At 43.0% G+C, this 27,448-nt stretch overlaps 1 protein-coding gene and 1 non-coding gene across 3 annotated transcripts in view; both read left to right on the top strand.

The window, feature by feature from the left end:
- The window catches only part of SYN3 (synapsin III), a 449,127-nt gene that overhangs the window by 105,482 nt on the left and 316,197 nt on the right, over nucleotides 1-27,448 (top strand). The gene's annotated exons all lie outside the window — the stretch shown is intronic.
- Nucleotides 5,486-5,596, top strand: LOC116854681. Its single transcript, XR_004380208.1, has one exon. It is a non-coding gene; the product is annotated as a U6 spliceosomal RNA (small nuclear RNA).

Genomic DNA, 27,448 nt, shown 5'->3' with positions numbered 1-27,448 from the left:
TATGTTTGTCCCCATTTCACAGATGAAGAAATTGAAGCTCTCAGAGCTTAGGTAACTTGCCCCAAGGAGCTCAGAACCTAACTGGTCCTCCCCAATCCCCCAGCCCACCTCCAATCTATTCTCTACACAGCAGCCAGGGTTTTTCCCTCCCCTTCTTTTCTTTCTCCCTCCCAACCCCCTTCCTTTCTTCCTTCATTCCTTCCTTTCTTACTAATAGACTTTACTTTTTTAGAGAGGTTTTAGGCTCACAGGAGAATTGACTAAAAGGTACAGAGATTTCCCAAATACCCACATGTGCACAGCCTCTGCCACTATCAACATCCCCCACCAGAGTGGTACATTTGTTACAATCCATGACCCTACATTTACACATCATAATCATCCAAAGTCCATAGTTTACATTAGAGTTTACTCTCCATGTTGCATATTGGATGGGTTTTGACAAATGTATCACGACGTGTATCAACCATGTATCATTCAGAACAGTTTCACTGCCCTAAAAATTCCATGTGCTCTGCCTACTCATTTCTCCGCGCCCCCCACCCATACCCTACCAGCCACTGATCTTTTACTGTCTCTATAGTTTTGCCTTTTGCAGAATACTGTATAGTTAGAATCATGCATTGTGTATCCTTTTTAGAATGAGCTTTTGAATACTCTGATTTGATCATTTCATGCCATCAGTTAAAACCCTTTCATGAGCACTTGCGTTTTCTAGTCCCTGCCCACCTCCCTGGCCGCCTCCTCGTGGTCTCTCCATCAGCCACATCGGCTTTTACTCAGGTCTTTGATCCATTCTCTCCACATGTTCTGTTGCCCCTGCTGGAAAGTTATTTCCTCCCTATTTTACCTAGAAAATTCCTTCTCATCCTTCAGATCTCTGCTCAAGTGTCACTCCCCTAGAGAAACCACTTAAACCCTCCTATATGATATTCACTGCACCTGGTCCTCAGTCGGCTTGCAGTCAGTCTTCATTGATGGTGTGACAGGACCTATCTGTGGGGCTGTTTGAAGCACTTACTATGTCTCAGGCACTTTGCTGGGCACTTTACATTTGTTATTTGTACATCTTACATCCTCCCTGCATAGTCAATATGATAAGTTGTATTTTGTACTTGGAAAATTGAGGCTCAGAAAGGTTCGGTATCTTACCCAGTGTCTAGCAAATCACAAGGGGTGGAGTTGGTGTTTGAATTCAGCTCTGGCTGAATGTAAAAACTACGTTCTCACAACTATAAACCACGCCCCCTGCTTTTTCTAAATGTTAGAGCCAGTGTTTGGACCTCTGTTGGTGGCAGGGCACAGGGACTTTCTGGGTGGGTGGGCTGGTGACTACCCATTTCCATGGGTCAGGGGTCAGGAGAGAGGTTGTTGCCATTTTAATAACATGCAATAGCAGCTCTGCAGTTGGGCAATTGGAGCATTTGTTCACCATATGACGGTTTGGCTCCCATTCAGCTCCCCAGAGAGAGCCATACAGCCATCTTTTATTACCACCCTCAGTGCTGAGAGAAAGAAACATAAAGAGATAAAGTAACTGTGTGGCTTGCCTTTGCTTTGGGCGATGGGGATCATGCAGAGCTTCCTGACTGCACAGCGTCCATGCTCCCTCCTCTTATCCACGGCTACCACATGCATCGGGGCAAGGCTGAGTCCATTCTTTGTCTCTCATCCAGCCAAATTTATGCTCTTTTTGTGCTTCTCTCTACCGAACACTAAGGCAGGAGAAAGTAAGGATTGTTGTGTAAGGCTGTGCAACTTGTGCACTGCTCAAAAGCATAATGTTACCCTCCAAGTGGGAGCTGAGAATCTGTCCATTCTTTGTTCACCTGTGCCTCTGCCCTTTTTCTCATTTACACAAAGATGTCTTATGGGTCAGTAGGAAAGACTGGAGAATTGGCTTGTAGAAAAAAAAAATTCAGATAGACTTGGGCTTGGCAACCACACATCTCCCAGTCTCTGCTTGGGACCTACATTCACTAAGATGCCCAAACTCTGGAGCCTGTAATACCAAAATTCATGTAGGCATAAATTACTGTAGTCATCATTAACTTCCCCTCCACCTAGGCTTGGAACCCCTTAAGTAATTACTATGACCAAGACCCTGACCTTTAGGGTCAACAGCAAAGCAGTTCCGGCCGTGTTAAGACCACAGTCTGTGTAGTTGAGCAGACTTGGATTCAGGTCCTCTTTCCATCATTAACTTGTGACATCAGGGTACAACACTTCACTTCTCCATGCCTCAGTTCCTTCACCTGTGAAGCAGAGTTGTGCTTATACATATTAGATATCTAATTTATGCAGCCATGACAAAAATGACTGACATCAAATTGCTTACTACGTGCCTGCCCGTTTTAGGCACTTTTATAGAGATTAATTTCTTTAATCCCCTGAACAACTTATTTTCCAGATGAAGAATCTGCGGCATAGAGATTAATTAACTTACCCAGGGTCACACAGCTGCTAAACTGGTGAAGCTGGGATTTAAATCATGGCACTCTACTCATTCTCAAAGTGAAGTACGTAGAAGCAAATTCCAGCCTCTGGCACAAAGAAAGTTCTCAGTAAATAAAAGCCATTACTTTTATCAGCAACGGCGGTTACAGATGCCAGGATCTGAGGCTGCTGGGGCACGAGAGTCTATAGATTGGCTATCATGTCATGTGGTTCTTGAGCCCCGTTCCACAGAGGTACCTCCTGGTTTCTTTCAGATTGTTGGGTCTGGGGGCTGAGTGGGCAGGATTCCTTCTTTCCCCTTCTTACCCCCATTTCACCCAGACAATCTGTTCCACTTTCATCTATTTATATATTAAAATTTCAAGGGAAAATTTGTTTGAGAAAGAGCTCTGCTGCCAAGCAAAAGTTTAAAAACACATGGCCCACCTTAACCCATCCATTTTTAAGTAAATGTGCCATAGAGAGGGCAAGTACCTTGCTGAAAGTTGCACCATGAAGACCATGCCAGAGCAGGGCTGTTTCTTGATTCCCAGAGCAGTGGCTTTTTGCTAAACCTCTTTCAGGGTCTTGTTTTTTGCTAAGCTCCTTTCAGGGTCTCGTTTTTTCCCCTCAAGTGGCAACCTGGAGAATGTATTTTGCTCGCATTTCCCAGAGCCCCTCATTCCAACAGGCTTCCTCCCAGTCTCCGAGCACACCGCCTGTGTCTGCATCTGACCTGGGTGCACCCCCCCTTGCAAATGGTGACAGGTGCCCCCAGTCCCAGGCAGACTGACCCTGGCACCACCCTGCTTCTCAAAGGAAAGTCCAGGAGGTCGACTTCACACTGCTGGCTCCATCTCTCGCTGTGCAGGTCAGACCTGAGCTCAGAGAGAAGGGAGGGCTGACAGCTTCATAGTGTTAAGAGGATCCATTTGAGAAATGCTAAACCAACAGTGCTTGGAAATTCAGGCCAGCAGCCGGGCACAGGGCCGGCCAGGTTTCAGCTGGGGTGGGAGGGGAGGTTATTCTGAGGCGGAATTAGTGTCTTTTAAAAAACTGGATGAAGACATTGTTTATTCAAGACCCTGGGAGCACAAAGATAAAACATGCATAATGGATTTGGGGCCTTTCACCAGACAGCTCTCCTAAACTATCATAACAAAGCATTGCAGCCATCCCCTGAGGCCTGCTTAGTGGCCTGTGCTGCGGGCTATGCATAGATCCTCTCCCTGCAGTAGATCGTATGGCACAGGTTAGGAGGTTGAGATTCAGAGAGGTGAAGGAACTCATTCAAGGTCACACAGCTTGTGGGTGCGAAGGAGCCAGGATTTAAGCAGGTTTCTCCAACTCACAAATCCCCATTCTTGGTTGAGACTAGGGCCTAAGACTAGGACCCTGACCTCTAGTGTCAAGGGCAAAGCAAATTAGGTTGAGTGTTTAGACTAATCATTGGATTTAGATGGAGATGACTGAGATTCTCTAATCTGAGATGGGCAGCATACTAGGTACGGATAATTAAGACATCCTCAGAACATTTTAAGTCTATCAGTCAATTTAGGCTACTGGGGTAGGTTACCTTAGCAACAAGACGCTGTGAGTCTTGGCTTGTAACGGATATAACAGAAAGTCTGGACATTCCCAGGTAATTGTTCCTCTAGGCTTGATCACAATATGATATGCTAAGGCTTGACCATTCATTTATTCAAAGAACATTTATGGAACACCTTCCCTGGGCCAAGCATTGTGCTAAACTCTGGGGAACAAGGAGGCATTGGCATTCATCAGGGAGTCCATAGCCAGGTAGAGCTGAAAAGTAACATCTTCAGAGACATACCTGGGTTCCTATCCCATCTCTCTTCCCTTCTGAGTGTGAGCTTCTGTGCTGATCACAGGGTATTCCATAGTGGTTAAGGGCTGGGGTTATCAAACTTTGTTAAGGGCCAGATAGCAAATATTTTCAGCTTTGCAGCCCATATGGTCTCTGTCACCACCGCTCCACTTTGTCATTGTGGTGTGAAAGTAGACCTACATAATACATAAGTGGAAGAGTATAGCTGTGTGCCAATTAGATTTTATTTACAAAAACAGGTGGTGGTCTGGATTTGACCAGATTTGACATATGAGATATAGTTTACATACATGTATAGTCTTCTGATTATAAGTGTACAGCCTTTGGAGTATGGTTGCCTGGGTTCAGATTTTAGCTCTGCCTTTTACCGGTTGTGTTGACCTTGGACAAATTGTAAAACTAATTGTGCTTTAGTTTTATCATATGTAAACTGGGGATGATGATGATCCTTTCCTTATAAGGAGGTTGTGAGAAATAAAATAATATTTGTAAGGTATGTATAAAGCAGCACCTGGCATGTTGTCAGCCTTCATAATCATTAGCTATCCATTGGGAGATTAGTGTATATGAAACAGTAAAGTATTAATACCTACCCTTGGGGGTCATTGTGCTAAGGATTAGATGTTATTCTGAGCTCCATTAGAGCATGCGTTTTTGAGTGTTTTGTTCTTATATAATTGTCCACAAATAAAATTTTTACAGAAATGATGCCCAGCCCATAGACCATAGCTTGACGATTTGGCTTCTTTAAATATTATTTCTCCCTCAAAATTTGTGCCCCAGTTGAATGCTTTACTTATCTCATCATAGTTCTGACCTGGCTGGAGCTTACTTAGAACAGTTCCTGGCACATAGAAGACATTCAGTTAATGTCTGCTTGATGTCTGAAGTGCCTGGGAAGGGGGTCTGGCAGTCAGTGGGTCTTCCAGAAATGGAACCTCCAACAGTGTCTGTGTATCATAGGGATTAAGAGCTTGAGTTTGGGAGTCAGATGGCCTGGGTCTGTATGTGGATGAGCCACTTAACTGTGTGACTTTTTAAAGTTTCTTAGTCTCTCTATGCCTCAGTTTCTTTACATATACTACGAAGTTAGTGGTAGTACCTATCTTATAAGGATGCTGTGAGGATTTTAAATGAGTTGATCCATCTAGTGCTTAGATTACGGGACAGATGGTGAATACTCAAGAGATAGTAACCTTTGTGCTCGCTTCGGCAGCACATATACTAAAATTGGAACGATACAGAGAAGATTAGCATGGCCCCTGCGCAAGGATGACACGCAAATCTACCCCCCGGCTGATCCACGTATCTGTTTATACCTTCAATTTTTTCTTAGTACTGTATGCTATGATAAATTGTCAGTCTATTTTATACTTTTCTTTTTTCTTTCTAACATATCTATTTTATATTTTATTAGGCTAAATTTTAGAGTGACCTAATAACTACTTGTAGGATAACAAATATTTTTGGAAAAACATGGGCTAGGAATAAATAAAATGTGTATGTGAAAAACAAAATATAAAAAAAAAGACAGAGAGATAGTAATCTTTTTATTGTTTTTCTCCTGAGGTTAAGGATCACTGATGGGCAAAATGGCAGACATGAATGGTACATCTAAGGAAGAACTTGGTATAATTATTTCAGAGAAGTGGGTTTTTCTATTGTTAAAACTTGGTGAGCATCAGAAATGTCTAATGAACTCTTCTAACATGCAGATTTCTGTTCTTCCCTCCTGAGGATTTGGATTCATTATGTTTGTGGCCTGAGAATCCCCTTTTCTAACATGCCAGGTGCGTGTGATGCAGGGGGTCCCAGGAGCACACGTTGAGAAACGCCAGATCTTCGGTTTACAGGGAATGGCTTCTCTCAGGCCTTGCGGCTTCCTGAGAACTGGCAGATCAGCCACTTCCTGTCTCCTTTCCTCCCTCCTTGTCCCTGGAGGGGGCTCTGCTTCCAGATGGGGTCAGTTCATTTCAGCTGCTTCCAGGCTTTTCCCCAAGGCTTCCAGCTGTGCAAACCTCTAGCTGTCTTGTCTTGGGGACTTGTTGGCTAGCGTGTGGAAGGCTCTGCTGATGATACCTACCATGCTGCACCCCCCAACTCAATGTGGGACCTCTCTGCCGGGGGGGACCTGCAAGCTGAGGTGTCCCCAGCGATCTGATTCTGTCATTCTTGACTGTCAAAGGGCAGGATGCCAGAATCTCTTCTTCAAGAGCTGGGGAAGTGGGAACAACTAGAAGGTTGGGACAGAGCTGTGCCTAGAGTAGAGCAGAAGCAAAGGAAGGGATGCAGGCTTTGCAACCACGCAGACCTGCTTCAGGTGACCTGTGTGGGGGCTTTGATCAGTAACTTAATATCCATATGCCTCTTGTATCCCTCTTCTTTGAAGAAGGACATTCATGCCCTCCTGGAAGAGCTCCTGTGAGCATGAAATATGAAGGCAAACAACCACTTAGTGTCTGGCGTGCAGCAAATGCTCAGAGTGTAATTGTGTCTGTAGAGAAGCAGTAATTGGAGGTGGGTGGGGTGAATTAAGGTAGAGCTTTTCACTCTGCTAACTGACCGTCTAGACTTCGTGCCCCATTCTCTAGGATGTTTCTTGATTTTGTATGTGTGCTTCTTGTCTTCCCAGCTAGGTTGTAGGCCCAGCGAAGGCACAAGTGAACACAGTATTTTACATCAGTTTGCCACCCACCTTAAGTATACTGAATAGCAACTCTTTGTGAAAAGCAATAAACTGCTCTTTTATTTCTTCCCCCCAAAATCTTATTTCTTTTCATTTTGTGACTAAATGAAATAATGTGGAAGAATGTCTGACCCATCCTGGAATCAAAATATTTCTTTCTTGAATGAGATTATACTGGCAAGAAACTCTCAAGTTCATCTCGTTCCACTCTGTGGGGTTACGGATGAGAAAACCAAAACTCAGAGAAGGGAAGTGGCTTGCAGTTGGGAGATGCTCCTGTGAACCACAGAACATAGAAAACTACGTGAGTGTCTATTTTCACAGTTCTCCCAGGCATGGTACATAACTCATGCCATAACAGATGGACAGGAGAGAAGTTTCTTTTTATCATGTGCAAGGGATACCTTTGGATTAGGCGCTTAATTGTCTCGTAGAACTGGTTGAGAAGGGTACCTGCTATGTGTGTAATAGGTACCAGAACTATGGCTAGCCCAGACACCTTACCCTATCTGAGAGCTTCCCACAGTGGATGAGAGTCACAGCCCAATGGTTAGTGGTGTAGAAGGAAGAGACTGTCCCATTGCTTTTTCAAATGCTTTGTAAAATCCAAAGACCCCACAAACATAAAGGGATTTGTCTGTCTGTTCGGAAAAGGGTAGAAAAATGCCTCTAAAACCCATGTTCTGGTCTTACTGTATATATTAGGGTAGGCCAGTTGTTGGGGGAAAACAAACTAGGTGGCCTACTGCAAAAGAAGTCCACTTCTCAAGAGTTTAATATGGCAGAACTTCATCAGTTACTCAGGTGCCCAGGTGGACCCCTTACATCTTGTGGCTCCATCATCCCTAGGTCCTCAGAATCCTCCGCAGGCTGTCTGCATCTGCTAGCTGATGAGAAAGAGGGAAGAGGACTATGTGGAAAGATTGTTATGGGCCAGGCCCATTCATCATTCTCACCAGCATTTCATTCCTTTCAGTGATCAGAATTCAGTCCCATGGCTGCCCCCAACCACAAGGGCTGCTGGGAAATGTGGTCCAGCTGGGTACCCAGGTGAAAAAGGAAATGAATTTGGCCAACAGGTATCTAGTTCCTGCTACGCTTTGTAATTTCAAACAAACTTTCTGCTATTACCCATCTTTAAACCCTGGAGATAAGGCGTGCTTGCAATATAGGATTGTGCCAAGGATCAAGAGAGATAATGACTGTCCGAGTGCTCAGAAGCAGTGCATATAGGTGAACTTCATTACCTCCTGAATGCCTGGCCCAGAGCCAAGTATACAGTAGGTGCAAAACAAACCATTGTGCACTTGGTGGTCTTCCCACCAGCCTCCTGAATGCATGCTTTGCCTCCGCTAGCTGGCATCTGATTCACACACACATCTTTTCGACAACTTACCCATTGCAATCAGTCATTGCCGATTGCTCCTGCCAGCTATGAGCTGGAACACAGGAAGGGTTTTATCTGAAGCCTGAGACATCCTGAAAGGATTAGGCCTCCCTTCTTGGGTCCCTGGAAGGCTGCCCGTGGCACCTCACATTCTTTTCAGCCTAGAGGCCGATGGTAACCATGAGCTCACTGAGGGGCTTCTGCAGTGAGCTATGAAGGCAGCTGCTGAAGCATGGAGCTCGTGGCTTGTGGCCTGGAGACCTTGGTTCTTTTCCCTGATCCCTCCATGAACTCCACCATTGCTCAGAAGGAGGAGGAAAAGGCCCCAGAGATGCTTTCAGAACTTGATCATCAGGGTGTACCTAGCTCACCATACCATATTTAAGTGGGCCTTATGAATGTTTAAGACAAAAGTCACCTCTCAAATAGCAACAATAGTAACAGCTTATACTTATGTAATGTTTACTGGGTGCTGGGCATGTTAACTTAGTCTCCAAGATAACCCTATGAAATAGGCATAATTATTATGCCAATTTTACAGAAAAGAAAACAGGTATAAAACATTCACTGGCCTTACCCAAGATCAATCACAGAAGCATTCCTTTAGTCAGGGCATGGACTCCGTAGTTCACCGTAGTCCCCACTACTCCCTAATGTCTTCCAAACAAAGGCAGAGTGCCTGTTGCCATTTCTCTGTACAAAAAAAGTAGTCAAGAGTGTGCTCTTTAAGATCATGGATGCTGAGTCCAGGCCATTATAGTTTAAATCCTGGCTCTGCCACATTTCAGCTATGCAAACTTGGGCAAGTAATAAACTGCTCCAAACTTCATCTGTAAAGTCTGTCTAAAATCACTGGTTCTCTGTGCCCGCCATGGGCTGTATTTAATCCAGGCTACTGATGTGCAATTTCTAACTTGAGGCATATTCAGATCTGCTCCATTTGCCAGTAGGAGTGAAAATGACCCTCTGGCAGATGAAAACAGATGTGGAAATTGGAGCTCAGAAAGTTCAACTAACTTTTCCCATGATCAGAGACAGTACCAGACCATCCGTGAGAAGTTGAGTCTATAAATCTGCCCACCAGCTGCATCATTCTTTGATGTGCATGTTTTATAAAAGCCTCTTCCCAGAACCTGGGGTGGATGTGTTGGAACAACCACTTACTTGCAGGGTGACTTTAAGCAAGGTACTTCCTGAGTCTTCATTTTCTCATCTAAAAAATGGGCTAATAAAAACTATTTTCCATAAGTCTGTGGTCTGGAAGTGTTGGCCCATCTTGCCTGAAAAACCTGTTTTGCCATCTTACCTTCAGAGGATATCCTTGACATGGCCAACGTCCACCCATCTTACTCATTCCTTTTTAATACTTACTTGCATTTAGAAGTCTTCACTAGCTAGGTTGTCCCTCAGCCCAACCTGGGATTTGGGGCTGCATGGGCTACTCTCACAACATTGTTTTAAAATGGCCTATGTCCTTGCTTGTCTCCCACCACCATCCCAGACTCAAGGGCTGCAGATGTCTTGCTCAAGAATTTATGTCTAGCACCATGCCCTATGTTCATGCAAAAGAAATGTGTGTTGTGAACAGCGACAACCCAGGCAGTGGCATGGGATGTGCCTCCATTCCCTTCCCACTGGTGGGGAATTTGGAGTAGAGTTGGAATATCCTCCCTGCCTAAGCTGTGCAACCTCTCAGTTCTTACAGGGATCTCTGGGCCTCTCCTAAGAGGCAGGCTGCACTATTAAACATGGTGCTGCTCTCTTCAGAAAAAGATGTTGGGAGGCAGGAGCCTGGTTGTTCCTCCCTCAATTTCAGCTCTAGCTGGCAAGGCTGTGCCTGGCTCAGAGAATGATTGGTGGACCTTGTGAGGCAGAAAGTCAGTGTGGTCCTTGGGCTCCAGACATAGCATTCAGAAACAGACATGCCTGGGTTTGAATCCTAGCAGGGCCCCTTCCCAGCTGAGTGCCCTCAGCAAGTTACTGAAATCTCCTGGCCTCAATTTTTTCATCTGAAAAATGGTAACTGAGTTCAGAGGGTTGTCCTGGGGACTAAGGAATTAAAATATGTGAACTTCCAGTGATAAGATAAATAAGGACTAAGGATGTAATGTACAGACTGAGGACTATGGTTACCACTGGTATGTCCTGTGTATGCAAGTTAATAGAGTAGATCCTAAGAATTCTCATCACAAGGAAAAAAAAAATTTGTATTTCTATGAGATGATGGATGTTAACTAAACTTATTAAAGTTATCATTTCATGATATATGTAAGTCAAGGCACTAAGCTGTACATCTTAAACTTACACAGTGCTAGACGTCAGCTCTATCTCAAATAAAACTGGAAAAAATCTCTCAAGCATTTGTAATAGGATATGGTACATAATGAATATAATAAAAATATTTACTTGTTAAATACAAGTCTAAGCAGGAAAAGTGGGGTACATGATCAGTCCCTGTGAGAGAAGCAAAAGGTAGGGACAGATGCATGGAGCCATGTGATGATAAAAAGAAAAAAAAAAAAGGGAGGGGTTGTTCGTGGAGACTAAGGGACCTGACTCAGGGCTGGAGGTTGGAGAGAGTCTGCTTTCATGGCAGGAAACAGTAAAAGCTAATACTTATACAGCTCAACTCAAAGCCAGATACCGGACTCCGTGCTTACCGTGCATTTGCTCATTCAGGGTTCGTATTCCCAGTGAGGAAACAAGTGTGCAGGTGGGATTAAGTATCACCCAAAGACTCAGCTAGTAAATCACACAACTGGGACTTGAACCCAGATCTTACTGGGGCTTCGAAGCCCATTTTCTAACACCTAACCTATAGCAGCAATACAGCCCTTTGTCATTCACAGCGCTGTTTTAGTTGACTGTCAAGGTACTTGTTACTGTGCTAGATGCCCAACTCCCATTCCTAAGTGCCTTCTACTAAGCACCTGGCATCTGCTGTGCCTCCACCACCCGCCTAGGCTGGTTAGTACTGCAGACTGCAGTTTGCATCATTTTGTACCTCTTGCAATTGCCTCTCCATTCTCTAGTACTCATTCATTCAACATTTTTGAGTGCTGTGTGCTAAATACGTATCAGATGCTATTGCTACATCAGCAAACTAGACAGACATATTTCTTGCCCTCAGGAAGCTTAGAGTGTGATGGGCAAGGGAAAGATATTAATCAAATAATCAAATGTGCCATCTTAGAATCTAAGTAGGAAAGTATTGGGCACTGAGTCTTGTCCAGAAAAGATTCTCAATACTTAATAAATGTCAGCTCATTGTTTGGGATGGGGTAATAATAATGGGTCTTTGTATCAGGAAAAGAAATGTATTGCGGACACTTGAGTGTCTCAATCAGTTAAGCATCTGACTCTTGATTTCAGCTTAGGTCATGGTCTCAGGGTCTTGGGATTGAGCCCTATGTCAGGCTCCACACTTAGCGCATGTCAGGCTCTGTGCTCAGCTTGGAGTCTACATGGAATTTCTCTCTCCCCCTTGCCTTCTGCCCCTCCCCCAGACCTCCCAATCTCTCTCTCTCTAAAATAAATAAAATCTTTTTAAAAAATGTATTGAATATATACTATCTGCCAGGCATTCCAGTGGAGAATTAGGGATGAGAAAAAAAGTTGTCCTGACAGAGTGTGTACAGTCTAACAGGAAAGCTGACGTGTAATTTAAAGCCTATTAATACAATTACAGAAGTCTGTGTGAAGGGCTGGATAGAAAATACTTTCCTCATTAAAATAATAGGGCATGTATTTTATTTTGTTCACTGTGTATCCTTTAGAAGAGTGCCTGGTACATAGTAGATATTCAATAAATAATCAATGAATGTATAAATGATCATGATATCAACACTGAATTTTGAAGGATAAATAGAAATTTGTCGGGAAATTTGCCTGGAACTTGGCAATGACCAAGATATAAGGGATTCCATCAGGGCTAAAGGATGAAAGGATCTATGAACAAGGATACAGAAGATGGTCCCAGGGTGAGTAGCATCTTAAGATCTATGGTATTTCAACACTCTCTTGACTCAAGTCCATCTTTATGCATTGGTTTCAGTTTCATTTGGAAAGTTCCATCAGAGACAGAGCCAGAAGGTTACACTCTCTTAGTCTGTTTGAGCTGGAAAAGGCCACAGAAGTTCTTCTATCTAACTTCCTCATTTTACTCATAAAGGGGCTGAGGCTCAAGAGGGGAACTGCCTTGTTCAAAGTCTTGGCTGGTTAGTGACAGGCCGGGACAGGAAGCAGGTTTTTAACTCCAGGCCTATGTTCTTTCCATTCTGTGAGGGGTTTCCAAGCCTTTTAAATTTATTTATTTATTTTTATTTTAAGCAACAGAACTTTTTTTTTTTTTTTTCCTAAGTAGAAGTTTATGTGGATAAATGCAGAGCTGCCCTGGACAAAGCCACACGGAGGGCCAGTGGTATCCTCATAATCTCTACCACGGACTGGCTTTCCCCTCCCTACTGCACACTCCTTCTTTGATAGAGACAGCTAACATTTTCTCTATCTTCTGAGAGTGCATGTGAATGCTGCCTCAATGCCCTAAGCCTGTTCCTGCTTACACAAAGATTTCTTCTCCTAAATCTCACTTTAAAACCAGTGCACTGTAAGTAGTACAAGTAAAGCTCTTAACATAACACCTGGCACAGAGTCAGTGCTCAATACATGTTCATTGTTACAATTTTTATTGCAGATTTGGCTCAGTCCATACAAATGAGAAGAGTGGAGACGGGACCTGCTGCTTATGGGCCACCAGCTATGAAGGGGGTACAGGACTAGATATTTACCACATCTATCTTAGTTGATCTTCCTAACTAGATCAGTACCACTGTCTTGCAGTGGAGGACATTGGAATTCGGACAGGTCAGCTACTTGCCTGTGGTTACACAGGCAGAAAGGACTAGCCTAGGACACCAGTCCAAGTTTCTTGACAGCCCAAATCCTACTTCAAGACACACACACACACACACACACACAGTGATAATTCAGCATTCTTTGTCAGAGCAAACTGCCTTTCATTGTTTCATTCAGTCCTGACAATGGAACCATTCCTCCACTGAATGAATATTGAGCACCCACTATGTGCTGGGCATCTAGTAAGCCTGCTGCAGACATAGGTAGCAGAGATGGGGACAGGCAGCACATGAGTAACTACAAGTGTGATGAGTATTACCAAAGGAAGAAAAGAGAATGATTTCAGCCCGTGTTATCACTCCCCATTATATAGATGAGGCAACTGAGGCCAGTTAAAAGACCTGCTCATGCCAGGCATTTTTCATGAACTCACTTAAATCCTCTTTACAACTCTATGAAGTACTGTTCTTTGCTTTATTTTCTAAAGGGACCCAAATTACAGAGCATGAAAGTAACTTGCCTAAGATTGCAGGGCTCAGAAGTCGCTGAGTGGGGATTTGAACCCAGGCAGTCTGGTTCCAGAGCCTACATTCTCAACCCTTTAAATCCAGATGTGATGGACTTCACTGCTGCTATTTCTGCAGAGGGAGAGAGCTAGAAGCAGGTTCAGAGTCCCTGCCCTTCTGGGCATCCTTGGACCCTTCTGAGTGTCACCGTGTCATTGTCATGACTGAGAGCTCTGCTCCTGGAAAGCAAAGATGCCCTTGCCAGGCAGAGATGGCTCCAAAAACAGCATCCTGCAGCTCAGCTTGGTCCGTGAAGCACCTCCTTGAACAAGAGTGAGCCTCGGATCTCAGGCAATTAGAGGATGATTCATGCTTTAGGAATCTGAGACCTCAGCTGAAAGGAAAGCAACGTTCCTGCCACCAGTGCACCTTTCCCTCACACTGGCAGGCGCCAGGCCCGGGCACTCACATTCCTGAGGTGCACAGGTGCTCAGCGCTTGGCAGGCAGTTCGTCTGAGCGGGGGCCAGGGCAGCTCCTTCACAGCCTGCCTGGCCCCAAGGACAGAGAGTTTGAAGATCCAAAGAGAGCCAGAGAGAGTTCTCTGAGAGAGATGTGTGTGAAACAGGACTCTCAGGAGGGGTATGGACCCCTTCCAGGGGATTGCACTGGGGGTGGGAGTACAGGCTGCCAAACGTCACCAGAGAATACATGATTTCTGAGCCACCACAAAATGTAACCTCACACATTTTTTGAAAACTGTTTTAGAAAAGTTAGAGAGTATATTTACTCTTGCCACATCCCATGTGAGCCTCATGATACGTCCATGGTCTCTCATCTGTGAAATGAGAATTATGTTTATTATATAATGCAGTGAAGATCAAAATGAGACCAGGTTTGGAAAGAATTGCACATAATATCTGCCTTTTCCTCATACAATTCAAATTCATGACAATGCTTTAAAAACTGTAAAAAAAAAATGCCATAAGTATCTTTTGCTATTTTACATGATCACAATTTATATCAAATCCTGAGGTTATCCCCAAATTCAAGTTCATGACAATGCTTTAAAAACTGTAAAAAAAAAATGCCATAAGTATCTTTTGCTCTTTTACATGATCACAATTTATATCAAATCCTGAGGTTATCCCCAAATGCCTTGCTTCTTTTGCTAACACATAATAATGGTTCTGTCATCCACCAGTTTATCAGAATATTCCTTAAAGGCTGAGTTAAGTTTTTAGCCTTGTCTCTCTCAGAATAATGAACTGCTAGGTTTACTTTAGAATGGAAAAAGTAAAGGGAGTCTCCTTTTTTTCAATTGTGGATGGTCATCTTTAAAGTTTCAGGGCCGTGTTTGTATGTGCCAGTGTTTTTTGACGTCCCAGCTAGACTCTAAACCCCCACGGGTCTGACCCATGTTTAATTCTTAGCTACAATTAGCTTCTTTTTTTTTTTTTAAAGATTTTATTTATTTATTTGACAGAGATCACAAGAAGGCAGAGAGGCAGGCAGAGAGAGAGAGAGAGGGAAGCAGGCTCCCCACTGAGCAGGGAGCCTGATGCCGTACTCGATCCCAAGACCCTGAGATCATGACCTGAGCCGAAGGCAGAGGCTTTAACCCACTGAGCCACCCAGGCCCGTACAATAGCTTTTATTGAGCCTTCTTCTATGTGCCAGGCACTATTCTGGGTGCCTTCCATGAATTCATTGAATCCTCCCACCAGCCCCATTGAACAATTCTGTTATGATCCCTACTCTACTAGCAAGGAAACTGGTACACATAGAGACTAAGTAATGTGTATTAGTGGACAGTGGAGCTAGGCTTCCAAGCCAGGAGCCAGGAGATCTGGCCCTAAAATCCCCACTCTGACATTAATTCCACCACCTCCTTGAAACCCCTTACTTGGAATCCCGTGCTGGAAGGCACTGAAAAATGCCATGGGTTTCATTTAAGGCCATTCCCTTCACCTGTCTTACTCTGAGTGTGTAGCTAAGGAAATGAGGTTCATAGATGTGAGATGATTGGGTGGGTCAGGAATGCTTTCACCGCATGTAAGAGAAGACCTGATGTGTAGCAATGCAGGCAATGAAGACATTGCTTTTTCTCACATAGTAAGACTCTAGATGGAGGTATTTCCAGATTGGGTGCAATGAGAATTTGCTGTCAAGGATCCAGGTGTTTCTTGTCTTTCTACCCTGCCATCTTTAGCATGTTAGCATTTTATTAACCGGCTGAACACCTCAATGTCAATGTTAGTCTAGGTTCTCCAGAGAAACAGAACCAACAGGAGCAATATATAAATATGTATAATATATGTTGTATATGTTATATATTATGTATTTATATATATAGATTACAAGGAATTAATTCACATGATTATAGAGTCCAAGAAGTCTGAGATCTGTGGTCATCAAGCTAGAGACCAAGGAGACCTGATGATGTAGTTCCAATCCGTGTCCAGAAGCTTGAGTAACAGGAGAGCTGATGGTAAAAATTCCAGTTCCAAGTTCAAGTCAAAGGCAAAAGGAGATTGGTGTCCCAGCTCAAGGTCAGGCAGAGAGAAAGCATTGTTTCTTACACAGACTTTTCTTCTGTTCAGGCCTTCAACTGATTGGATGAAGCCCACCCACACTGAGGAAGACAATCTACTTTACTTAGTTTATGGATTGAAAAGTTAATCTCATCCAGAAACACCTTCACAGACACACCCCAAATCCTGTTTAACCAGATATCTGAGCACCCCATTGCCCAGTCAAATTGACACATAAAAGTAATCGTCACAACTTGTCCCAACTTGGCTGCCATAGTTAAAGGCGTTGTGTCAATGTTTGGGTCTGGAAGAAGAGGTCCAAGGTGGCTCTTCTCCTCTTATGTCACTTCTATTTAAGGAAAGTAGAAACATCCCCAAGAAGTCCTTCCTAGATTTCCACTTTTGCCTCATTGCCTAGAACTGGGTCACATGGCTAGAACTAGATATAAGGGAGGTTGGAAAAATTGAGTATCTGACTTTCCAGCCTCAACAATAGAAGGCCAAAAGAGAAGGAGTTGCTGGGTTAGCCATCCACTAGCACGTATCATGGCAACCTGTATTAGGGCATAGGATCAGTAATAGAAAATTTGAAGTAGGATTCTGGACCATTTCCTCCTTTCTATAATATCTAAAGGAGAACAGCATTTTATTCTCTAGACTACAATTTGTATCTGAAGCCTTCACTCCACAAATCTTTCAATTTTGGTTTCTCATCAGTGATTCATCAGCCCCTAGCTCCCAGCCTGTAAGTGTTCATTATAAGATGGAACAGTCAGAAAATAAAATACACACAAGCAGGCCAGTGACAGGGGCCCAGGATCTAACCCCTCTCTAAACAAAACTGTAGAGTTGAACAAACACTTACTGAGCACCTACTATCTGACTGTCATAGTGATAGGCTGTGATAATGTTGCAAAAGAGAAAGCACTGTTTGTGCTCTGGATGTGTTCCCAAACTGGCGGAAAACAAAGTTGCAAAACAAATGTGCACCACTGGGGAGCTGAGGGCCACGAGAAAGAAATGTATAAGGTACATGATGCACAGCAGAGAGAGTCCAGCTCCCCTGCGGGGCTCAGGAAAGGCTTCATTACCTAGAAGGTAATATTTGAGCCAAGTCTGAAAGGATGAGTAGGTATTTGTCAAGCACACAAGGTAGAGAAGGCCATCCCAGGCCAACGGAGAAGCATATGCAGTGTTGTAAGAACCTCTTAGGTTTTCCTGACTATGGAGTGAAAATGCTCCTTCCCTGCACACGTATGTATAATTGTGAAGCTACAGAGTGCTTACACAAGCATTCTCTCCCTTCAGTGCCTTAATTTCCAGTCTCTGGCACTTGAGACCCAATTCACCCAGTTTTTAAGACTCTACTTACTCAAAGATCAGTTCTTCCAGGAAACTGTTCCTGGCTGATGTAGGCTTCCCTTCTGTGTACTCCTGTGTTATCTCTGCCATTTCTTTATCATTTTAGCAGTATCTGTGTGTATGTGAGTCTCTTCCAGTGTTCCATGTGCCCCAAGAGCAAAGACTGCCTTGTTCATCTCTATAGCCCAGTGCCGAGGGCTATGCCTGATACCAGTCATGAGCCAGTAAGTAGCTGAGGAATGAGGAGAATGGGCAAGCCCTGGAGGTGGGCATAGCAGATGTGTTTATTCCCACATACAGAAGAAGGAGCTGAGGTTTAGAGCTTTAGGCCCATGGTCTCACAGGCAGTAAGTGACCCAGTGGATCTAGAACCTAGGTCAGCTCATCCAGTTTTATTCTATTTCACCATGGTGCCTCCAGAAGGAAGTGGGGCCCATTTTTCATTTTGGAAAGACCAGGAATAGATTCCAGATTATCAGAATTCCTGGCCATTTCACAGTATCCCAAGCAGCTGCACCTTCTCCAACACTTCTAAGTTCCCATTTCTCCTATTCACCAACCTTCTCTCCTTTTTCCTGAAATGCACCTCTCTGAATTCTGGCCACTCAGACATCCTCTTCACCCCAACTCCACTCCACAAGTGGGCAGCTCTTCCCAGATATTCTCCAGTGTGTAACAAGCTGGCATTCCCAAAGCATATGGATAACTCAAGGGCAAAGAACTCCATCATCTTCCTGGCCAAGACCTGAATTTCTGCTTTCTGAAACTCTAATCAGAAGGATGGATGGATATGGGAGATGGGGCAGGAGATGATTCTGAGGTCTTAGGGTGGCTGTGACAAATGAGCCTAAATGTCCAGTTCTCAGAAATGAATTCCTAGACCACTTTCTTTTTTCATTCCTTCCAGATTTATTGAGATAAAATTGACAGTATCTTGCAAGTTTAAGGTATACAGTGTGATTATTTGATATCCATGTATATTGTAAAGTGATCACCACTGTAAGGTCAATTACACCTCCATTACCTTACGTAGTTACTATTTTGTGTGTGTGTGTGTGTGTGGGGAGAACACTAAAGATCTACTCTCATAGCAACTTTCAAGTATACAGTACAATATTGTTAACTAGTCGCCATGCTGTCCACGACATCTCCAGAACTTAATTGTCTTATAACTGAAAGTTCCCAGACCCCTGTGTGAGTATCTGCTTTTTACTTCTTATAGACCCCCGACTGTTTCCTTCATAGCACTCAGCACAATTTATAACTGTGTGTGTTTCCGAGTTTCGTCTGTCCATGCACTAGTGCATAAAAGCAGGAACCACGGGCAGCCTGGGTGGCTCAGTGGGTTAAAGCCTCTGCCTTCGGCTCAGGTCATAATCTCAGAGTCCTGGGATCGAGCCCCGCATTGGGGGGGGGGGGGTCTCTGCTCAGCAGGGAGTCTGCTTCTCTCTCTCTCTGCCTGCTTGTGATCTCTGTCTGTCAAATTAAAAAAAAAAAAAAAAAGCAGGAACTACATTTATCCTGTTCACTTCCATATCCTCAGCTCCCAGCACAGTTCCTGGCACATAATAGGTACACAGCAAATCTTTGTTGAATATCATATATATATAGATATATAGATATATAGATATATAGATATATAGATATTATAGCTTTTGTTCTTAGCTAAAAAGTAGTCCTCAAGCAATGACTGGTTTTCATGTAATACTTTTTAGGTGGACCTAGAATTTACTTCCAATTTTACCACCTCCTCTTATCTTTACAGTAATTCTGTGAGCTGGTAATTAGGGTGCCTAGTTTGCATGGAAGAAAAGTAAGTCTCACAGAGCTTAGTAAACTGCCCAGAATTGTGCTAATACAAGGAAAGGCAGCTCAGTGCATTATATGGAGGTAAATATTGAGCATCTGCTGCTTGTCTGAGCCTGCATGGCTCTGAGAACAGTCCCCTGTATCAGGCATTGTCTTCTCAGTGGTATGATTTTTAGAGATAAGCCACCTGAGGCACAGAGAATCTAGACAACTTGCTCAAGCAGGTATGGCTAAGCCAGGATACGAACCCAAGCAGGATAGCAAACTCATCCATTTCTGTTATATCATTTGCAAGGAAATCTGCATATAAAGAATGACATTAAGACCTAGAGGATGCTAGAGACATTGCAGTGAACACCTGCAGAGAGGAGGGGTGAGAAAAAATCTGAGCAAGTACAAAGAAGTGGCAGGATTTAGAAGTCATGGGAGATACTAGAAAAATCCATTGGAATTCAGTGCTGGCAACAGAATATATTGTAGGAATTTTTAAGCAGATAGGAATGTACTATATGGATTTAGGTATCTAGACTGCCATGGAAAGAACTGGAGAAGTAGGCTCCAGGCTAGGCTTCCAGGAAGCTTCTGGAGTACCACAGAAGTGACCCACCACATGTTTCAGTTCAAGAGCATTCTGACATCACTGGGATTCAGAAAGCTAGAATCTGGAAGCTTCCACCATCTCAATGGCCTCTCAGCACCCAAGAAGCTGGAGCAGGGCTCCGGAGAAACCATTCTAATGCCTTCGGAAACTTGGCTACCCTGGGAACAGACAGAGGGGGCAGAGAGATGATCGCCACTTCACTTCTGCTCTCTGAAGTTCAGCAAATGCTTCCAGTCTGCCAAATTCAGAATCTTAGCCACAAGAGAGTCTGGGAATGAAGTTCCCAAAATTTCATCCTGTGCAGAACAAGAAGATACACTAGCAGGACGGTGGATTGCAAGTTGTGTGAGCATCCACTCCATGAGGCACAGAGAAGCTTTGATACATCTCACACCAGTGGGATAGTAAGAGCAAGGAAAGTTAGAATGCCTCCTGGCTTGCTACCATGGACCTCTCTGTAACTCATCCCCATAGTTCTCTCGGGAGCAAAAAGCCTATTCAGAGAAATGACAGATTCAGAGAAAATACTGCAAACGGCAACAAAGGATCACTACCCCCATATTTAAATAGTCCTTATAACTTAATAAAGATGAATATCACAGCACAAATATAAAAAGCAGGTATAAACCTAATTCATTAAAAAGAAGATATGAACAGACACTTCTCCAATGAAGACATACAAATGGCTATCAGACACATGAAAAAATGTTCATCATCACTAGCCATCAGGGAGATTCAAACTAAAACCACATTGAGATACCACCTTACACCAGTTAGAATGGCCAAAATTAGTAAGACAGGAAACATGTGTTGGAGGGGATGTGGAGAAAGGGGAACCCTCTTACACTGTTGGTGGGAATGCAGGTTGGTGCAGCCTCTTTGGAGAACAGTGTGGAGATTCCTCAAGAAATTAGAAGTAGAACTTCCCTATGACCCTGCCATTGCACTACTGGGTATTTACCCCAAAGATACAGATGTAGTGAAAAGAAGGGCCATCTGTACCCCAATGTTTATAGCAGCAATGGCCACGGTTGCCAAACTGTGGAAAGAACCAAGATGCCCTTCAACGGATGAATGGATAAGGAAGATGTGGTCCATACACACTATGGAGTATTATGCCTCCACCAGAAAGGATGAATACCCAACTTTTGTAGCAACATGGATGGGACTGGAGGAGATTATACTGAGTAAAATAAGTCAAGCAGAGAGAGTCAAGTATCATATGGTTTCACTTATTTGTGGAGCATAACAAATAGCAAGGAGGACATGGGGAGTTAGGAGAAGGGAGTTGGAGGAAATTGGAAGGGGAGGTGAACAATGAGAGACTATGGACTCTGAAAAACAGTCTGAAGGGTTTGAAGAGGTGGGGGGATGGGAGGTTGGGGGAACCAGGTGGTGAGTATTAGAGAGGGCACGGATTGCATGGAGCACTGGGTGTGGTACAAAAACAATACTGTTATGCTGAAAATAAATAAATTTAAAAAATGATAAAAAAAGAATAGCCTGTGAACAAATAATGCTAAAATCATGCTAAATAAATAAATAATGCTAAAAATGCTAAATCTCAGTAATTATAAAAGAAAACATGAAAGTAACCAGAAGACATTCTTTTAGATTCAGAAAGATTAAAAAGACTGATTTCATGTTGCTGAGAGTAGAGGAAACTGACCTTCCAAGTAACTATTTATATAAATGAAGTTTTCCGGAGGGCAGTATAAATTTAAGTGTTCTTTGACCCTGTAAGTTCCTTACTAAAGATCTTTGGTAAGGGGAAAGTTAGAAAAGTCCAGATTAGTAGAGACATTCTTCCCAGAACTTTTGTTGTAATAGTTTTTTTAAAAAATCTAAATGAACACCAAGTATACTATGTAGCCAACAAAAAGGTTTAGATGTTTACATTTTGACATGCAAAGATCTCTGTGAAATAATAAGTGCAAAAAAAGACTAGGAGATGGCATGTTTGTATCATTCCATCTTATCTAGAAATGTGTGCATTTTTATGTATGTTTACATATTGAAAATATGGGGGGAAATACTTTGGAATGTCAGCATTGCCTCTGAATCTTGGGACTACTTTTACTCTCTTCCTTATATGTGGCTGTGCTGTTTTTTTTTTTTATTGTTGTTGTTTAATCATATGTCACATTTATTAATAGAAAAATCCCTATAAAACTTCTTTTCCCCCTTTGAGAGAAAATTTGGGCCTTGAGAAGCTTATTAGTCACAGTGACTGCCTTTATCCTTCTCCAGATGCTTTAGAAAACCAACCTTCTCAGACCCCTTGAAGTAAGGGTGTTTAGATCTGAGACGTGGAGCTTGGGGCCATGGGAGTAATTAGAGTTGGGGCAGGAGTGGTGAGGAGGGAGATGTGCTAATTTTAGAATCTCAGCTAGAAAGTTGTTCCAGCATTCCTGTAATGTCCCCTCATACATGCTTAGCTCTGTCCTCCAGCCTCCCTCCCCAGTGACTGCAAGACTAACTCAGGCAGTAATAGACTTTAGATTGTACCAAAATGATCAAAATCTCCGCTGCTTTAAATAGAGGTGTTTGGCACCCTTTGGATGGCAGGTCTGGCGAGCTGGGGTTCTCAGCACTCACCCTAATTTGAGGCCCTGCAATGAAATCTGTGGGATTTCAGCTTTCCCTTCATCTCCAACATCTCTAAGAAAAAACTCTCCATTATCTGCACACTGGGTAGTACCATCTGCCCATGAAGTCATCCAGCTCAAATCCTGGGGACTCTGGCATTCCTGCTCCACCCCCACTGTTACTTAACTTCTCTCTCTTTTTCTCCTCTTCCCTTTCCTCAAGACAAGGATTTAGAACATATTATTAAAAGTGTACATTGTGGGGGCACCTGGGTGGTTCAGTCAGTTAAGTGTCTGACTTGATGTCAGCTCAGGTCTTGATCTCAGAGTTGTGAGTTCAAGCCTAGCATAAAAAGCATACTTCATGGGCCCTTTATAGAATCATAGAACTTTATCTCTTAAGGGACCTAAAAAATAGTGTAAGGCATAATGGCTTTATTTTCTTTGGCATCTCTTAAAAGCCAATCACATTATATATTTAGTGCTTTCTTAAAATAAGATAATTGGGATGACAACACCTTGAGATTTAAATAAGTATTTGGCAAAAGAAGATCTATAAAAAATGCCAATAAGCCCATTCAATGTCTCCAAACTTCATTAACTACCAGGAAAATGCAGATAAAAAACCGTAATGAGATATCGAATCATAAAGACTGACCATGCAAACTGTTGGCAAGGATGTGGAGCAACTGGAACTCTTATACACAGCTAGTAGGAGTGTGAAATGGTACTGCCTCGTTGCAAAAACAGTTTAGCAGTTTCTTACAAAGTTAACTATATGTTTCATTATAATCCATCCATTCTCCTGCTATATTTTTCCCCAGAGAGAAATGAAACAAGTCTACTAAGTGACTCCAAGAATTTTCGTAGCAACTGTATTCATAGTAACCCCAAACTGGAAACAACCCAATGTCCATCAGCTGGTAGATAGAGAAACAAAATATGATACATCCACATAATGGAATGCTTCTCAGTGACAAAAAGGAACAAACCATTGGGAGATATATATTACTTTTCTATGCTGAGTAACAAATCCCCACACATATATTGACTTAAGATAACACATATTTATCATCTCACAGTTTCTGTGGGCCAGAAGTCTGGGCACAGTTTAACCATTTCTTCTCTAAGACTGCAGTCAAGATGTCATCCAGGCCTTGGTTCTTATCTGGAGGCTTGACTGGTAGTGGAACCACTTCTAAGTTCATGCAGGTTTTTAGCAGAATTCTTTCCCTCATGGCTTTAAAACCAAGGCTTTTCACTGGTCATCAACTGAGGCCACCCTCATATCCTGGAGGCTTCCCACTGTTTCTTGTCACATGGCCCTTTGCATAAGCCCTTGCACGACATCCAGCTGACTTCTTCAAAGCAAGGGAAAAAGAGAACAAGTCTGCTGGCAAGACAGAGACTTATATAAAGTAATGTGATCAGGAGAGTGATAGCCCATTCATTACCTTTGAGTATTCTAGGAACAAGTCACAGATCCTGCCCATATTTAGAGGAGGGGCTCATATAAGTGCACGAACATGGAAAACAGGAGTCATGTTGGGCTACCTTCCAGTCCATCCTCCATAACATACAACACAGAGTCTCAAAAATACTATGTTGAGCAAAGGAAGCTAAACAAAAAAGTGTACATAATTTATAATTCCATTTGTATGACATTCTAGAAAAAGCCACAGGACCAGATCCCTGGTCATTCAGGGATCAATGTTTGCCTAGAAAACAAGGGAACTGAGGGGGTTGACTACAGAGGGTACAAGGCAAGTTTTCATGTGATAAAAAGTACTTCTCTTGACTCGTGTGATAATTAGTTGGGCATATGCGTTTGTCAAAGCTCATCAGACTATGCATTTTAAATTGATACATTTTATTTTATGCACATTTTACCTCTGTCAAGTATTATTTTTAATGGCTTTATGAATGTCATATTTTTATCACCATTTGCCTATGAAGAAACTGAGGTCCAAAACTTTTGCATAGTCACACAGCTGGTGGAGCTGGAATTCTAAGGCAGGTCTAACTGCAAAATCAATTCCCTTTTCCTCTATCCATAACTTCTTATTTTCTTGCAAGCTGCAGAGGCCTGGAAGGATAAAAAAACATCCCCTAGGCCCTGCTTAGAGTGGCAGAGAGTCTCAAGCTTGTGTTTTCTGATTCCGAGTCAAGAGCTCTTTGTACTGCTAGGTCTGCCAGACTCCGTTAAAGACTTGCAGCAGATTTTAAGAGTTATAAATGCATTTTTAAATTTATCCATATGTCTTATTATAAATACACTTAACAGTATTGTTCTCTTAAAACACAATCAGTCCTATGAGCCACTTCTCATATGGCCGTCCATGAAAACAAGGGTTTCAGAAGGTATGCTGTATGCTGTTGGTTGCTTACCTTCTTTCTTCCCTACCAAATCCTGAGTCTGTTCAGATGTTTGGTGGCCATATGCTTCAGGGAAATACAGGTCCTTCTCTGGTGCCAGGGGATGAATCTTGGTTCCTTTCAGCTAGTTTTAGTCTTTCTTTTCCCACTGAGAGATGCAGTTCTGACCAGTGAGGTCTGAGAGGCATCTGCTGGGGGGATTCTGGGAAGTCTACCAAGCTTCTTTAAAGTAATACAAGAAGGGGGTCCTTTCTGGCAGGCATGAGAGTATGACCCAGGGAGCTTGGGGGCTCACTGATGACACAAAGGGACAATATGAGGACAAAAGCCTATCCCTGAGAATAAGGGTTAGAAGGATACAAAGCACTTAGGTCCCTGAGGATGAGGTTGAGCCCCCAATGTACTCACCCCTGTGACTCCCCCATCTCAGTGATAGAAGTAATACACTTTCTTTATTGACTTAATCATTACTGTTATTTGTAGCTCAAATCATCTTGCATACAGAAGATGAAAGCCGATACTGTCAAACATCTTTTTTTGCACCCAACTCCATGGCACATAACATTCTTATAAATACTTATTGGCACTATATTACATTCAAAGCTGTATGGCAGGCAATTGATGTTATATGCGCCAAGATTAGTTTCATTCTCAGAAGTGTTTATTGATAGCTACCGATTAGAAACAACCTCAACTGTCCATCTGATATTGGGTAAGTAAATTAGCAAAAATCCATATAATGAGACACAATTAAAAATAAAGAAGTATCTGCATTTGTACTGCTATGAAAAGATTTCCTAGATATGCTGCTATGTAGAAATATAAAAATCAGAATACTATATGGAAGACTTTGAAATTCATGGTTATGGAAAAGCATCTGAAGTTCCTTGCCAGGACTGTGGTGGTACAGGCAAGGACCTGGGAAGGTGGACACAAGACCCTAAACAGAATTTTCACCAGGGATGGGACCACTGAGGACATAAAGTGATAATAGCACTGTGAGAAGCTTGTTGCTATCAATGGCTGGAAATCTATGGGACCCACTGGTGGAGCTACAACATGGAAACATCTGGCAAGATCTGCTTCTTGAGGGAAAGCAGCAGGGATCAGGTGGTAATATAGCAGGGCTGCTGTATGTGCTCTCCTGTATATGAATTCCCTATTTTTAAGCTATAAAGACATTTTAAAAAATCATATTTATAGAAACTCTGGTGTCACCAATGAATGCTACTTACCTGTCAGCATCAATATTGAGCTAACAAAACATTAATCAAGGGCTCTTTATGTGCCAGATGCCAGCCTCAACTCTATCAGGATTGGCTCATTTGATCCCTGTAGCCACACTATGAGCTGCATTTTATTGTTACCATCCTAATTTTTACAGCTGGGTAAACTGAGGCATCAACATGTTAACTACTGTTTCAGGATCACATAGTTGGGTAAGTGGTATAGAAACAGGAATTGAGCCCAAAGTCCATGCCCAGAACACTCCACTAATCAACCTCTAGGGTTATTGGAAAGATTTAATGAACTCATGTGTGCTTAGTCAGTGCTTGCCTTAGCCAGTCATGCTCAAAGAGGAGTCTGTGCACCAGCAGTGTTAAAATTTTGTTAGAAGTCTATTAAAATCCTTAGATACATTGCCCAGGTTCAGCCATACTTGGCTTTATGTGATCACCGCACGCTGACATGTCTCTTAGACAGCATTGAGTATATGGAGTCCCACCCAGCAGAGGAGAGAATAAACCCATACCCTGGCTGAGCCTTGGGGAAACATACCTTGCTTTCTTGTTGCATAGCTATTCATTGACAATCACTGCACTAGGCCAATCAGAGGTATCTGATATGGTCTTAGGAGGTACTGAGACCCAACCATTCCCAGTCTGGCTATGTAATCTATGCACATCAAAACCAGCTGAATAATTCTTCTGCTCAATTTAGGTGCTCCATGGGACAGAGATCTCAAACTCCTTCCTTTCCCAGGGCCTGTCATATAATAGATGGTTAATAACAGTGCATTGAATGAGGATGCCATCACAGTTCACCTGGTGGTAGCTGTCTTTTATGCAGAGAACACCTAACAGAAGCTCTCAGCCTTGGCTGTCCATTATAATCATCTGGAGAGCTTCTAAAAATCCCCAGCCTCAAGCCAGTCACATCAGAATATCTGAAGGCGGGGGAGGAGAGGGAAGGACAAGGTGTGGATAGTTCTGAGAGTGCCCCAGGTGATTCCAGTGTGCTGCCAAGATGGAGGGCCCCTACGCTAGAAGAAGCCAAATTGCAGAGGGTTGACTTGGCAACTGCCAAACCAGCAGAGTCACAGTTTGAGATGCAATGGGTAAAGCACAGATGGCTTCCTCGAAAGCTGCTTCTACCCTCTACATCTTTAATGGGTATATGAGTGGAGCTGGGAGCAGCCAAGATCCTGTCTTAAGAAGTTCCTGAGCACAGTGAAAGGTGCA

The sequence above is a fragment of the Lontra canadensis genome, unplaced genomic scaffold (genome assembly GCF_010015895.1).
Source record: "Lontra canadensis isolate GAN:19392208 unplaced genomic scaffold, GSC_riverotter_1.0 scaffold93, whole genome shotgun sequence".
NCBI lineage: Eukaryota > Metazoa > Chordata > Mammalia > Carnivora > Mustelidae > Lontra > Lontra canadensis.
This window is presented reverse-complemented; position numbering and strand designations above follow the sequence as displayed.